Here is a 14,041-nt window from a genome sequence, read left to right on the forward strand (position 1 = left end):
TGGGATTGAGCTCCGAATCCTAATCCAGCTCTCTGCTCGGCGGGGAGCCTGCTTCCTCCTCTCTCTCTGCCTGCCTCTCTGCCTACTTGTGATCTCTGTCTGTCAAATAAATAAATAAAATCTTAAAAAAAAATAAAGATTAACCCACGAATCATGACTTGAATTTAGAGATGTGAGTAGAATGGAAATGTCTGTTTGCGCAGCACTTCTTCGAATACGAATCCGTTCTGTACCGAGCAGGTTGTGACTCTAAGTATTCTCCAAACAAGATAATGAGCCTGTCTTATTGCCCTTGTGTGAGCAGGTTAAATTGAAGAAAATGGAGTCATTCTCTTTGACTGTTTCAAGTACTTTCTTTGCCTCTCCGGGCCAATCATGTGCCAAGTTCTTCATAATCTACAAATTATGACAGAAGAATTCAACTGAAACGAAGGATTTTTGTGTGAGGCAGTTTTCCAAGAATATAATCATAGTGACTCTAAAGCTCTACTTGTATGAGCTGAATTCCAAGAGTTCAAGAAGTGAACAGTCAAAAAAGAAACTGCAGAGCAAATAAACCAGATGGGCATATGCACACGAGCTCGTAAAAGGCTGCTGCTGATATGCAGACATGAATAGCCTCAAATTCCATATGTAACTAGTTTCCCCAACACAACAGGATCATGTCACCTATCTGCCAGAAGCAATTCTAATGTCGCCTGAGTTTGTTGAAAGGACTTCATGGAATAGATGAGTTTTCAAGTGTTCCCAGAAGGGAACACAAAGAAACAAAATGGCCTATTTGATCCTGTCATAGCAGCAGCAGGAAGGGAAAGATATCATTGTCAGGGTAGGGAACAAGAGGAACGAAATCAGCCATGTAAAAGAAAGGGAAATTCCGTTTTCTGAGTATTTTGGTGTGTGCTTTAGACCCAAAGGAAACAGAAGCAGTGGTTTGAAGGCAGAGTTGGGGGAGAGGGATACACTTTCAATTCTGTGCTTTTTCAATTCCATTGTGTCTATTGGCTATCCTCTTTCTATAAGACTAGTATTTTTTAATATAACAGATTTATTAGGATATGATTCATATACCCTATAATTCACCCACTTGACGTGTACAATTCAGTATTTTTTAGTGTATTCAGAGTTGTGCAACCATCAATCTTAGAACATTTTCTTCACCCACACTACCCCCCAAAACCCATACCCATTAGCAGTCACATCTCAGTTCCTCTAACTGTCTCCCCAGACCAAGACAAGCTACTATCTCTAGAAATTTCCTTCTTCTGGACACTTCATAGACATAGAACCATACAATATGTGGCCTTTTGTAACTGGCTTCTTTCACTTAGCATCATGTTTTTACGTTTCATCCATATTATATCAATATCAACACTTCATTCTTTCTTATTGTCAAATGATATTCTATTTTACAGACATACCATATTTGATTTATCTATTCACCAGTTGATAGACATTTGTGTCATTTCCACTTTTTGGTTATTATAAATAATGCTGCTGTGAACATTTATGTAAAAGTTTTTGGATGACATATTTTCATTTATCTTGGGTATATACTTAGGTGTGAAATTGCTGGGTGACTTGGCAACTGTATGGTTTAATCTTTTGAGGAACTGCCTTGGAGAAATATTTATTCAAATCCTCTGCCCATTTTTAAGTTGGGCTAGTTGTCTTTTATTATTGAGTTGTAGGAGTTCTTAGTATGTTCTGGATGCAAGTCCCTTATCAAATGTATGATTTGCAAATATTTCTTACATATAGATCTATGTTCCATATTGAGTCGATTTTGGTGTAGAATGTAAGGAAGGTGTCCAATTGCATTGTATTACATGTGGCTCTATGGGTGTACCAGTACCATTTGTTGAAAAGACTCTGAACTGTCTTGGCACCCTTGCTGAAAATCGGTGATGGATAAGAGCAGCAGTAGACTCTGCTTCTGGAGACTTTGTCGTACAATGAAGTTGGAGCAAGCATAATTGGGTCCCAATATTCTTGACCTGCCCTACCTAGGGTAGAGTCTGTATGTTTTAGAAGTGGGAACTGAAGGTCCCTGGGTGGCTCAGTTGGTTGGGCAACTGCCTTTGGCTAGGGTTGTGATCCCAGAGTCCTGGGATCGAATCCTGCATTGGGCTCCCAGCTCCATGGGAGATCTGCTTCTCCCTCTGACCTCCCCTGTCATGCTCTCTCACTATCTCTCTCTCTCTCTCTCAAGTAAATAAATACAATCTTAAAGGAAGAAGAAGAAGAAGAAGAAGAAGAAGAAGAAGAAGAAGAAGAAGAAGAAGAAGAAGAGGAGGAGGAGACTGAGGAAAGGAAGGGAGCCCTCAATCCCTTAGCTGCACTCACCTGGATTTAGCCCCTGCAACATAGGGCTGATGGGGATGAGAAATGTGGGCAGCCTGCACTCCAGAAAGGATACCACATGGTCTTTGGCTGGTAGCTAGGGCATTGGAAGGAACCCCATATTCTTGGTCCCTCCAAACTGGAGTGGAGCTCCTGTCACACTGAGCTGGGGGTAGGGAGAGGCAGGAAGTAGGTCATAGCTTAAGTGCTATAGACTCTCACTGGTCTTAGTGAGGTTTATTAGATTTTCTCAAATAAATGATTCTTCATTTGCCATCAGGACACTCTCCAGAGACTTAACAACAACAACAACAAATTTACCCATTATGGTTGTTTCACTGGGGAGCAGGTCTGAGAAGCTCCCCCGCTACCATTCAGGAACTGCACCTCTGGCCCTTGCCTTTGATGTCTTAGCACAGAGGGAGAATACAGCTCAGATTAGGTTGGGAGCCAGAGAAAAGAAACAAGAACTTGGAAGCCAAAAAGAATCAGTTGGTCATGGTTACTTAGCTCCTGGGGATTTTGCGGTGCAGCTGACTATTGAGTTAGACCTCTTCTTGGCTGAAGCACCACTGGCAGAGCTGTGGGCAGTGATGTATGAGAGCCCAGCACCACAATGAGGGGTGTGATGTTACAGCCAGCTTGCTCTTCTGACCAGAGACCGGAAAGGATGTGGGCAAGAGAGATAAGGCGAAAGTAGAGTGGGGCTGCACCCTGGACAGGCCAGGAAGCAGAGAAGTAGGAAGTGAACAGGCAAGAGATTAGGGGCAGTCTCAGGCTGGCAGGTTTTGTTTGTAAAATATTTATGTATTTAAAGAATCGGTAAAGTAGGATCACAGTCATATTCTGCAAACTTCCACTAAAGAATGGAAATTGTCTCTGCTGCTAAGTCAAAGGTGGAATAAAGAAAATGAAAAACAGTCCAAATCTAACCATTTAAATTATTATTTTTTTAAGTATGGAAATTAGTCTAGTAAAAAAGAAATCAGACAACTAGATATTAGCTTAGGTTCTTTACAATAGAAAAAAATTAAGATATTGGTTTTGTATATTTTGGCATGTCCAAAAAATAGATTACTATGTGATTATCTTTTAAAAGATATTTGTCATTTGAACAAGTTAATACCTATTCTTCTCAAACTGTTCCAAAAAACATAAATGGAAGGAAAGCTTCCAAACTCATTCTACAAAGCCAGCATCACCTTGATTCCAAAACCAGACAAAGATTCCACTAAAAAGGAGAATAACAGGCCAATATCCCTGATGAACATGGATGCAAAAATTCTCAATAAAATACTAGCAAATCAAATTCAACAGTACATGATTAAATGAATTATTCACCATGATCAAGTGTGATTGATTCCTGGGCTACAGGGGTGGTTCAATAGTCACGAATTAATCAATGTGATACACAACATTAATAATAGAAAGGATAAGAACCATATGATCCTGTCAATAGATGCAGAGAAACCATTTGACAAAATATAGCATCGTTTCTGGATAAAAATCCTCAAAAAAGTGGGAATAGATGGAACATAACTCAACATGACAAAGGCCATATGTGAAAGACCCACAGCTAATATTATCTTCAATAGGGAAAAACTGAGAGCCTTTACACTACAGTCGGGAACAAGATAGGGATGTCCACTCTCACCAATACTATTTAACATAGTCTTGGAAGTCTTAGTCTCAGCAATCAGACAACAAAAAGAAATAAAATGCATCCAGATTAGCAAGAAAGAAATCAAACTTTCACTGTCTGCATATGATTTGATACTCTATATAGAAAAGCCAAAAGACTCCACCAAAAGAATTGCTAAAACTAATACATGAATTCAGCAAAGTAGTAGGATATAAAATCAATATACGGAAATATGTTGCATTTCTAAACACCAACAACGAAACAGCAGAAAAAGAAATCAAGAAATCGATCCCATTTACAATTGCACCAAAAACAATAAGATACCTAGGAATAAACCAAACTAAAGAGATAAAAGATCTATACTCTGAAAACTATAGAACACTTATGAAAGAAATTGAAAAAGACACAAAGAAATGAAAGTGCATTCCATGTTCATGAATTGAAAGACCATCATTAAAATGTTTATTCTACCCAAAACAATCTACACATTTAATGCAATCCCTATCAAAATAACACCAGCATTTTGCATGGAGCTAGAACAAACAATCCTAAAATTTTTATGAAACCAAAAAAGATCCCCAAATAGCCAAAGCAATCCTGAAAAAGAGAAACAAAGGGGGAGGCATCATGATTCTGTATTTCAAGCTATATTACAAAGCTGTAGTCATCAAGACAGTATGGTACCGGCACAAAAACAGACACATAGATCAATGGAACAGAATAGAGAACCTAGAAATGGACCCTCAAATCTATTATCAACTGATCTTCAACAAAATAGGAATAAACATCCAATGGAAAAAAGACAGTCTCTTCAACCAATGGTGTTGGAAAAACCGGAGAGCAACATGCAAAAGAATGAAACTGGACCACTTTCTAACATCATGCACAAAAACAAATTCAAAATGGTTGAAAGACCTCAATGTGAGACAGGAAACTATCAAAATCCTGGAGGAGAACTCAGACAGAAACCTCTTTGAGGTTGCCATAGCAACTTCTTGCTAGCTATGTCTCCAAAGGCGATAAAGCAAAAATGACTTATTGGAACCTCATCAAGATAAAAAGCTTCTGCATAGCAAAGGGAACAACCAACAAAATTAAAAGGCAGCCTACAGAATGGGAGAAGATATTTGTAAATGACATATCAGATAAAGGGTTAGTATCCAAACTCTGTAAAGAACTTATCAAACTCAACACCCAAAAAACAAATAATCTAGTTAAGAAACGGGCAGGAGACATGGATAGACATTTTTTCAAAGAAGACATCCAGATGGCTAATAGATACATGAAATGACGCTCAACATCACTCATCATCAGATAAATACAAATCAAAACCACAATGAGCCACCACCTCACAATTGTCATAATGGTTAAAATGAACACAAGAAACAATAGGTGTTGGCAAGGATGTAGAAAAAGGGGAACCCTCTTATCCTGTTGGTGGGAATGCAAACTGGTACAGCCTCTTTGGAGAACAGTGTGGAGGTTCCTCAAAAAGTTAAAAATAGAACTATCCTATGACCTAGCAATTGCATGACTAGGTATTTACACAAAGGATACAAAAATACAGATTAGAAGGGGTACATGCACCCCAATGTTTATAGCAGCATTATCAACAATAGTCAAACTATGGAGAGAGCCCAAATGTTCATCAACTAGTGAATGGATAAAGAAGATGTGGTATACATCTACAATGGAATATTACTCAGCCATCAAAAAGAATGAAATCTAGCCATTTGCAATTACATGGATGGAGTTAGGTTGTATTATGCTAAGTGAAATAAGTCATTCAGAGAAAGATGAATACCATATGATCTCACTCACAGGTGGATTTAAGAAAGAAAACAGGTGAACATATGGGAAGGTGGTGGGGGGAGTGGGAGAGAGGGAAATAAACCATAAGAAACACTTAATGATAGAGAACAAGCTGAGGGTTGATGGAGGGAGGTGGATGGGGGGATGGGTGATGGATATGAAGGAGGACACTTGTGACGAGCACTGGGTGTTGTATATAAGTGAGGAATCACTGAATTCTACTCCAGAAACCAATATTGCACTATATGTTCACTAAGAAAAATTAAAAAAATAAAGTTATATGAAATAGAAAATCTTCAAAAATTCATTAAAAGATATTTGTCATATATTAATTTTATTTTACATATATATTTAAGGTACACAAAGTGATGATTTGGTATATGCATACATTGCAAAATGATCACAATCAAGCTAATTAACACATCCCTCACATCAGCACGTTCCAAGTATACAATACAGTATTATTAACTAGAGTTACCATCCTATATGTCAGATTCTCAGAATTTATTCATTTGTATAACTGAAACTTTGCACCCTTTGACCAACATCTCCTTATCTTCTCCACTCCTTAGCCCCTGGCAACCACCATTTTCACTCTTTGATCTTTTGAGTTTGAATTTTTTAGATTCCGTATATGAGATCATGTAATATTTGTCTTTTTGTGTCTGGCTTATTTCACTTAGCATAATGTCCTCCAGGTTCTCCTGGGTTGTTGCAAATGGCAGAGTTTCCTTTCTTTTTCCAGGCTGAATAACATTCCTCTGTGTGTGTTTGTTGTCTGCAATTCTGTAGATTGTCTCTTCACTCTGATGATTGTTCCTTTTGCTCTGCAGAATCTTTTCAGTTTGATGCAATCCCATTTGTCTGTTTTTCCTTTTGTTGCTGGTACTTTGGGGAACATATATGCAAAAAATCATTGCTCAGACCAATGTCAAGAAAAGCCTTTCCCCTTGTTTTCTTCTAGCAGTTTCACAGTTCCAGTTCATATGCTTAAGTTTTAACTCCATTTTTAGTTGGGTTTTGTATATGTTGTGAGACAAGGGTCCAATTTTGTTTTCCACATGTAGATATCCAATTTTCCTATCCCCTTTTATTGAAGAGACTCTATTTTCTATATTGTGTTGTTCTTTGCAACCTCACTGAAGATCAGTTGACTGTATAAGCATGGATTTATTTCTGTCCTCTCTATCATGTTTCATTAGTTTGTGTGTATGTTTTTATGCTTGTACAATATTATTCAGATTACTAGTTTTGTAATATATATTGAAATCAGGAAGTGTGATGCCTCCAATTCTGTTCTTCTTGCTCAAGATTGCTTTGGCTTTGGGGGTCTTTCGTGGTTCCAAAAGAATTTTAGGATTTTGGGGATGCCTGGGTGGTTCAGTGGGTTAAGCCTCTGCCTTCAGCTCAGGTCATGATCTCAGGGTCCTGGGATCGAGGCCCGCATTGGGCTCTCTGCTTGGTGGGGAGCCTGATTCCCCCCCTCTCTCTGCCTGCCTCTCTGCCTACTTGTGATCTCTCTCTGTCAAATAAATAAATAAAATCTTTTTTAAAAAAGAGTTTTAGGATTTTTTTTTCTATTTCTAAAGAAAATGTCATTGGAATTTTGATAGGGGTTACATTAATCTGTAGATTGCTTTGAGTAGTATGGACACTTTAGCAATATTAATCCTTCCAATTCATGAACATGGGATATCTAAGAAGATACAGCATATATTATTAAGTGGACAGACTACAAATCAATGTGCATAACCTAAATTTTATTTTAAATATATATATGTGTATCAAAAGATCTGGAAGGATGTAGCAGAAACAGGTCCCAGAGCACTTATACACATTACTGTATATAATTCTTACAAAAAGCCTATGAAGAAAGCATCATTGTTTTCTCCCATTTTATAGATAAGGAATCTGAGGCAACAAGAGGTAAAATAATTTCTACAAGGTGGTCAATTGGGGACACAAAACTACAGAAACCTGTTTGTAAGCCAGTGTTAGTTCCACTACATTATATTGTTTCTTTCCTTTTTTAATTGTTTTTTTTAAAGATTTTTATTTATTTATTTATTTGACAGAGAGAGACAGTGAGAGAAGGAACACAAGCAGGGGGAGTGGGAGAGGGAGAAGCAGACTTCCCACTGAGCAGGGAGCATGACTTGGGGCTCGATCCCAGGACTCCGGGATCATGACCTGAGCCAAAGGCAGATGCTTAACAACTGAGCCACCCAGGACCCCCTCATATTTCTTGATGTACACTGAATTGTTAATAATTGTTATCACTGATTAGCAATATAATGGTTGAACTTGATTATCTATTAATTATGTCTGCTTATGTGTATTTTCTAATTTTCCACAATGAGCACTTATTGTCTATATGATAGAAATAAAGCCTTAAATTTATTTTTAAATCAAGCTTAGAAAATCAAACATAAATGGGATATTATACAACTCAATTTTTTCATTCCTTATATTTCCTTATATTTCATTCCTTTATATTCCTTATATTTCATTCCTTATATTCCTTATATTTCAAAAATCTTTTCATAAAACTGCATACAAATATATCTCCTCTTTTCATTTTTGGGGTTTTTTTTTAGTCCAAGTGACTTTTAAACATATGACTTCTTTGGTCATTGCACATCTTGTTTACCAGATAATATTCAAGTTAGAGGGGTGCCTGGGTGGCTCAGTCATTAAGCGTCTGCCTTTGGCTCAGGTCATAATTCCAGGGTCCTAGGATTGAGCCCCATGCCATGCTCCTTGCTCATCAGGAAGCCTGCTTCTCCCTCTCCCACTTCCCCTGCTTGTATTCCCTCTCTTGCTGTCTCTCTCTCTCTGTCAAATAAATAAAATCTTTTTAAAAATATTCAAGTTAGGGACATCACTTTCTCAGGGAACAGTTGAATGGGCAATGTCTGTGTGACCAAATGCATGATTCTCAAGAGTATAACAAATTACTTCAAATCTTAGTGTCTAAAACAATGAACAGTTATTTCTCACAGTTTCCGATAGTTAGGAATTTGAGAACAGCCATTCAACTAGCTCAGGGTCTCTCACGAGCTTGTAGTTGTGTTGTTGGCCAGGGTTATAGCCTTTTGAGACCTGACGGGGCTGCAGGATCTGCCAATGTTTATAGCTGCAGTGTCCACAATAGCCAAACTATGAAAAGAGCCCAGTTGTCCATCGACAGATGACTGGATAAAGAAAATGTGGCATATACACACACACACACACATATATATATATACACATATATATGTATATATATGTGTGTGTGTATATATATATATATATATATATATATATATATATATAATGGAATACTGCTCAGCCATCAAAAAAATGACATCATTTTGCAACGACATAGATGGAACTAGAGGGTGTTATGCTAAGTGAAGTAAGTCAGTCAGAAAAAGACAATTATCGTATGATCTCACTGATATGTGGAATTTAAGAAACAAAACATCGGATAATAGGGGAAGAGAGGAAAAAATAAGATGAAAGCAGAAGGAAAAAGGCCATAAGAGAGTCTTGATCATAGAAAACAAACTGAGGGCTGCTAGAGGGGAGGGGGGTAGGGGATAGGGTAACTGGGTGATGTAATGAGTACTGAGTATTATATAAGACTGATGAATCACTGACCTCTACCTCTGAAACCAATAATACATTATATGTTAATTGAATTTAAATAAAAACAAATATATTTTTTAAAAAGAGAAAAAAAGTTCTGCTCCCAAGTTCATGCATATGACTGTTGGCAAGAGGCTTCAGTACATTTCCACATGGGCCCTTGATAAGGCTGCTCTTATCACGGATCCTCACAGAGTAATTAAAAAGAGAGTGACAATGACCAAGACAGAAGCTGTGGTGCCTTTTATAACCCAATTTTAGGAGGGACTTCCCATCACATCTGGTGTGTTCTATTGGTCACACCAACAAAACCTGGGAGCTGGTGATACAGGGTGTAACTACAAGGAGGCAGGGATCACGGGGAGCCATCTTAGAGACTGGTTACTGAATATCCCAAGGATTCTAAACAATGAAGATGCACTAGCAAGAAACACTTGCTAGATTGGACTGAACAAACTGGTGACGGGCAATGCCATCCACATATAATGGTCGAGGACTTTGAAGAGTGGCGATTTAGGTCACCCAAGCTCAGTTGTCAAGTTGTCCCAAACCTGAATAGAGTTCGGTGATCCCGCATTATGTTACCCAAGGGATTGAAAGGGATGAAAATATGATTGTTTGAACTAAACATACTAAGTTTACATAGCAGGTTACTAAATGTCACTGTAGACACTGAATGACTAAAGCAATATGTAAATTACACAGATGTTCTCTTGCTTAACCTCTGATCTTACCTGATTTAGAAGTAGTCAAGACATCCGTGGCTAAGCAAGAGAAAGGTAAAGGGCCAGTATCCAAAATTATAAATGACTCATCAAACTCAACACCCAAAAACCAAATAATCCAATCAAGAAATGGGTAGAAGACATGAACAGACATTTCTGCAAAGAAGACATCCAGATGGCCAACAGACCTCACACCAGTCAAAATGGCTCACACCATTCTGCTACCACCTCACACCAGTCAGAACGGCTAAAATTAATAAGTCAGGAAACAACATATGTTGGCAAGGATGTGGAGAAAGGGGAACCCTCCTACACTGTTGGTGGGAATGCAAGCTAGTGCAGCCACTCTGGAAAACAGTATGGAGGTTCCTCAAAAAGTTGAAAATAGAGATACCTTATGATCCAGCAATTGCACTACTGGGTATTTACCCTAAAGATACAAATGTAGTGATCCCAAGGGGGACGTGCACCTGAATGTTTATAGCAGCAATGTCCACAATAGCCAAACTATGGAAAGAGCCTAGATGTCCATCAACAGATGAATGAATAAAGAAGATATGATATGTATATATATATAGACATGTGTATGTATATATATATAGATGTGTATATATATATATATATACATAAACACACACACACACACACACACACACACACACACACACACAGGAATACTATACAGCCATCAAAAAAACCAAAATCTTGCCATTTGCAACAATGTGGATGGAACTAGAGGGTATGATGCTAAGCAAAATAAGTCAATCAGAGAAAGACAATTATCATATGATCTCTCTGATATGAGGAATTTGAGAGGCCGGGCACATGGTTGTGGGGGATTGGGAGGGAAAAAAATGAAACAAGATGGGACTGGGGAGGGAGACAAACCATAAGAGACTCTTAATCTCAGGAAACAAACTGAGGGTTGCTGAGGGGTGGAGGGGGGGAGGGATGGGGTGGCCGGGTTATGGATATTGGGGAGGGTATGTGCTATGGTGAGTGCTGTCAATTGTGTAAGACTGATGAATCACAGACCTGTATCTCTGAAGCAAATACATTACATTACATGTTACATTATATTACATGTTAATAAAAAATTAAAAAAAAAAAAGAATTAATCCAGTTCCACCTACGAGTGGCTAGAAGTCAGATTTCAGCCTGGCATTGCTCTGGCTGACCTTGTTTCATACTTCTTTCTCTTACTCCTGCTGCCAGCAACTCTTGCTTCCCATGATTGTCTCAGCCAGTATTTACCTTCTCAGGTAGTTCTGTCTTTAACCATATACTGGCTACAAGGGTGCTGCAGTCACTGTATATTTACTTACAGCTTTTTGTGCAGTTCTTATCTTTCTGCCTCATTTCTGACCATGGTCCTCCCTCACACCGAATGTTCTAGTCATACTAAAGGTCCTCAGAGATCTACAAACACACAGTGTGGCTTCATGTTTCTGTGTCTTGACACATGTTGTCCTTCTCCCAGGAATGTCATTCCAGGTCCTTTTCTGTCTAGCAAACGTCTTCTCACCTTTCAAATCTCTGCTGAAGCATTGTCCCTTCTTTTTTTTTTTTTTTTTTAAGATTTTATTTATTTATTTGACAGACAGAGATCACAAGTAGGCAGAGAGGCAGGTAGAGAGAGAGGAGGAAGCAGGCTCCCTGCTGAGCAGAGAGCCCGATGCGGCCGATCCCAGGACCCTGGGATCACGACCTGGGCCGAAGGCAGAGGCTTTAACCCACTGAGCCACCCAGGTGCCCTAGCATTGTCCCTTCTAATGAAATGTCCTTGACTCCCCAGGGCCTGCCTTATACACCTGGCACATCAGGACAGAATTAATTACTCTCTTTTCTGGATTACTGTTGGAACTTTTACTTGTTTCCATGCACCTTTCCAAGCAGAAGGTGAGCTCCTGGAAGGTAGACTACTTTTTATCCTCAACACCTATCTTTAGCGCCTAGACTGTAATAGATTTTAATAAATATTTCAACAAATAAACTGAGGAACTGAGAAACCGCATGCCTGGATACCGCAATGCCCTGCTAAGTGAGACACACCTCTAGTTCTAACCTATAAAACTACAGTTCTGTTTATGCCCTCGCTTGACACACTCCATTCATCTATGGATGGCTCCATTCTTTATGTGCTAGACAAACTGCTGGGCTACAACAATCTTTGCTTTTTCTGAGGATCTTTGCCTCTGCTTCTCAAAGGGTCACTTGTTTATGGCCACTTGCTAGTCCTCAGGTCTTCTCAGTCCTGAAGAGATCATTCTGGTTCTGTGGAGAGTCCCGGCAGCATGATGGTTTGGAGAAGAGTTTAAGGGACCAAACAGACTAGCCAACACAAGAATCAAATGAGAAACTTATGTGGTGTACTTTCCACAGGAACTGGCACATCATAAGTGCTAAAGAAACTAGTGTGGTGACTCTTAGTACGGCTCAGGCTGCAAGGTCAGTGCGCTTTCTGGTTGTACCCGACGCCATCTTAGTCTCTCTAAGCGAGAGCCACAGGAATCTGACAGGATCACAGGCATGCTCTAGCGATGTCCACTCTCTGGTTGCTCATCTCACGGCTCTATTTCTCCTGACACCAGGACTCAATGATCCAGTCTGTTTTCATCAGGCTAAATTAGGCTGTTTAACCTACGTCCAGACTTGGAACAAGAAAAAAAATCGCTAATCAAAGTCCTTTTGAGCAAACTGTCCATTTAGGCACCACAGAGCCCTTTGCATATGGTCAGTTTCAAAGACTTTTCTTTTTCCATCTTGTCTAATGAGCTGAGACAAAATGGCCATGCTAATGGAAACTGTTTTGCATTTCAACTGCTGCTGTCCTGGCATAAAATACACGATTTCATAAAGGTTCAAAATGTTTAAAATCTTTAGTTCCCTACAATTCAGCTCGCTGCTGCCTTTCCTCTCCTTTGCTTTCATCCCAGTCACTGGTCCAAGACGTCAGAGGATCTGATGCTCCCTGCCCCCATTACCACCTCTAATCACTACTGAGATTGCTAACACCATTCTCTTCCTTCTCACTTTTTTTCCCCCTCCTCTCCGGTCTCCTGTCAGATTTCCCATTTAACTAGAGCTTTTCTGCCAGAAGGCAGGCCTCCTAGAAAACACTGCCGGCCAGTCACAGTTCCTGTCCTTCAAGGAGACAAACTGAGTAATTATCGCTGGAGAGATAAAATCTTCAGTTGATTCTTCCCAGCTGTTTGGTTTTGCTCAGTGCCCAAGGTTTGAGGTTTCTAAAAGGCTAAATGTGATCACAAGATTCTTTGCACTGAAGTGAAACTTAGTTGTACAGTTTGGTCGAGTGTGTGCAGCAGGCCAGTGAATTAAGTATGGCTTAGAAAACCAGAGAAGTGTGAGCCTTTAGGGCAAGGTGTTAGATGGGAAACTCTCTCCGCTCCACCCCATGGGGTGGTAAGGTGAACCAAGAGGAAATATTCTGTCCCTCTGGGACTAGGTGCCCAATACCTTCAAACAGCAGCTACAACTCTTGGTGGGCCCTCAGAAGAACACTTCTCCCGTTCTATGCCTATGGCATATGGAGCAACAGGGATCCAGGGTTGGATGGGGAACATTTAACCAAGTTTTACTAGGGGATCTAAATTAGCTTTTTGGGTCCAAATGACTCATTTGACAATTGAGTCTTTGATATCTCTCCCCTTGGATACAGGAAGCCATCTCCCCAGGGGGGCTAAACTTGTACAGGGGCTAATTTGCAATTTGGCACTTTAATTCTTTTAAATATGAGTTCTTTGCAACAGGAAACTAGATCAAGTTTTAGAAATCACTGAATCTTAACTATCAAATGAAACTATTAGCTACAGGATTAAATTATATCTCTGCATCTGGTTTAAGAACTTCTGATGAATGAAGGACAGAA

This window comes from Meles meles, chromosome 1, assembly GCF_922984935.1.
Source record: "Meles meles chromosome 1, mMelMel3.1 paternal haplotype, whole genome shotgun sequence".
NCBI classification, from domain to species: Eukaryota; Metazoa; Chordata; class Mammalia; order Carnivora; family Mustelidae; genus Meles; species Meles meles.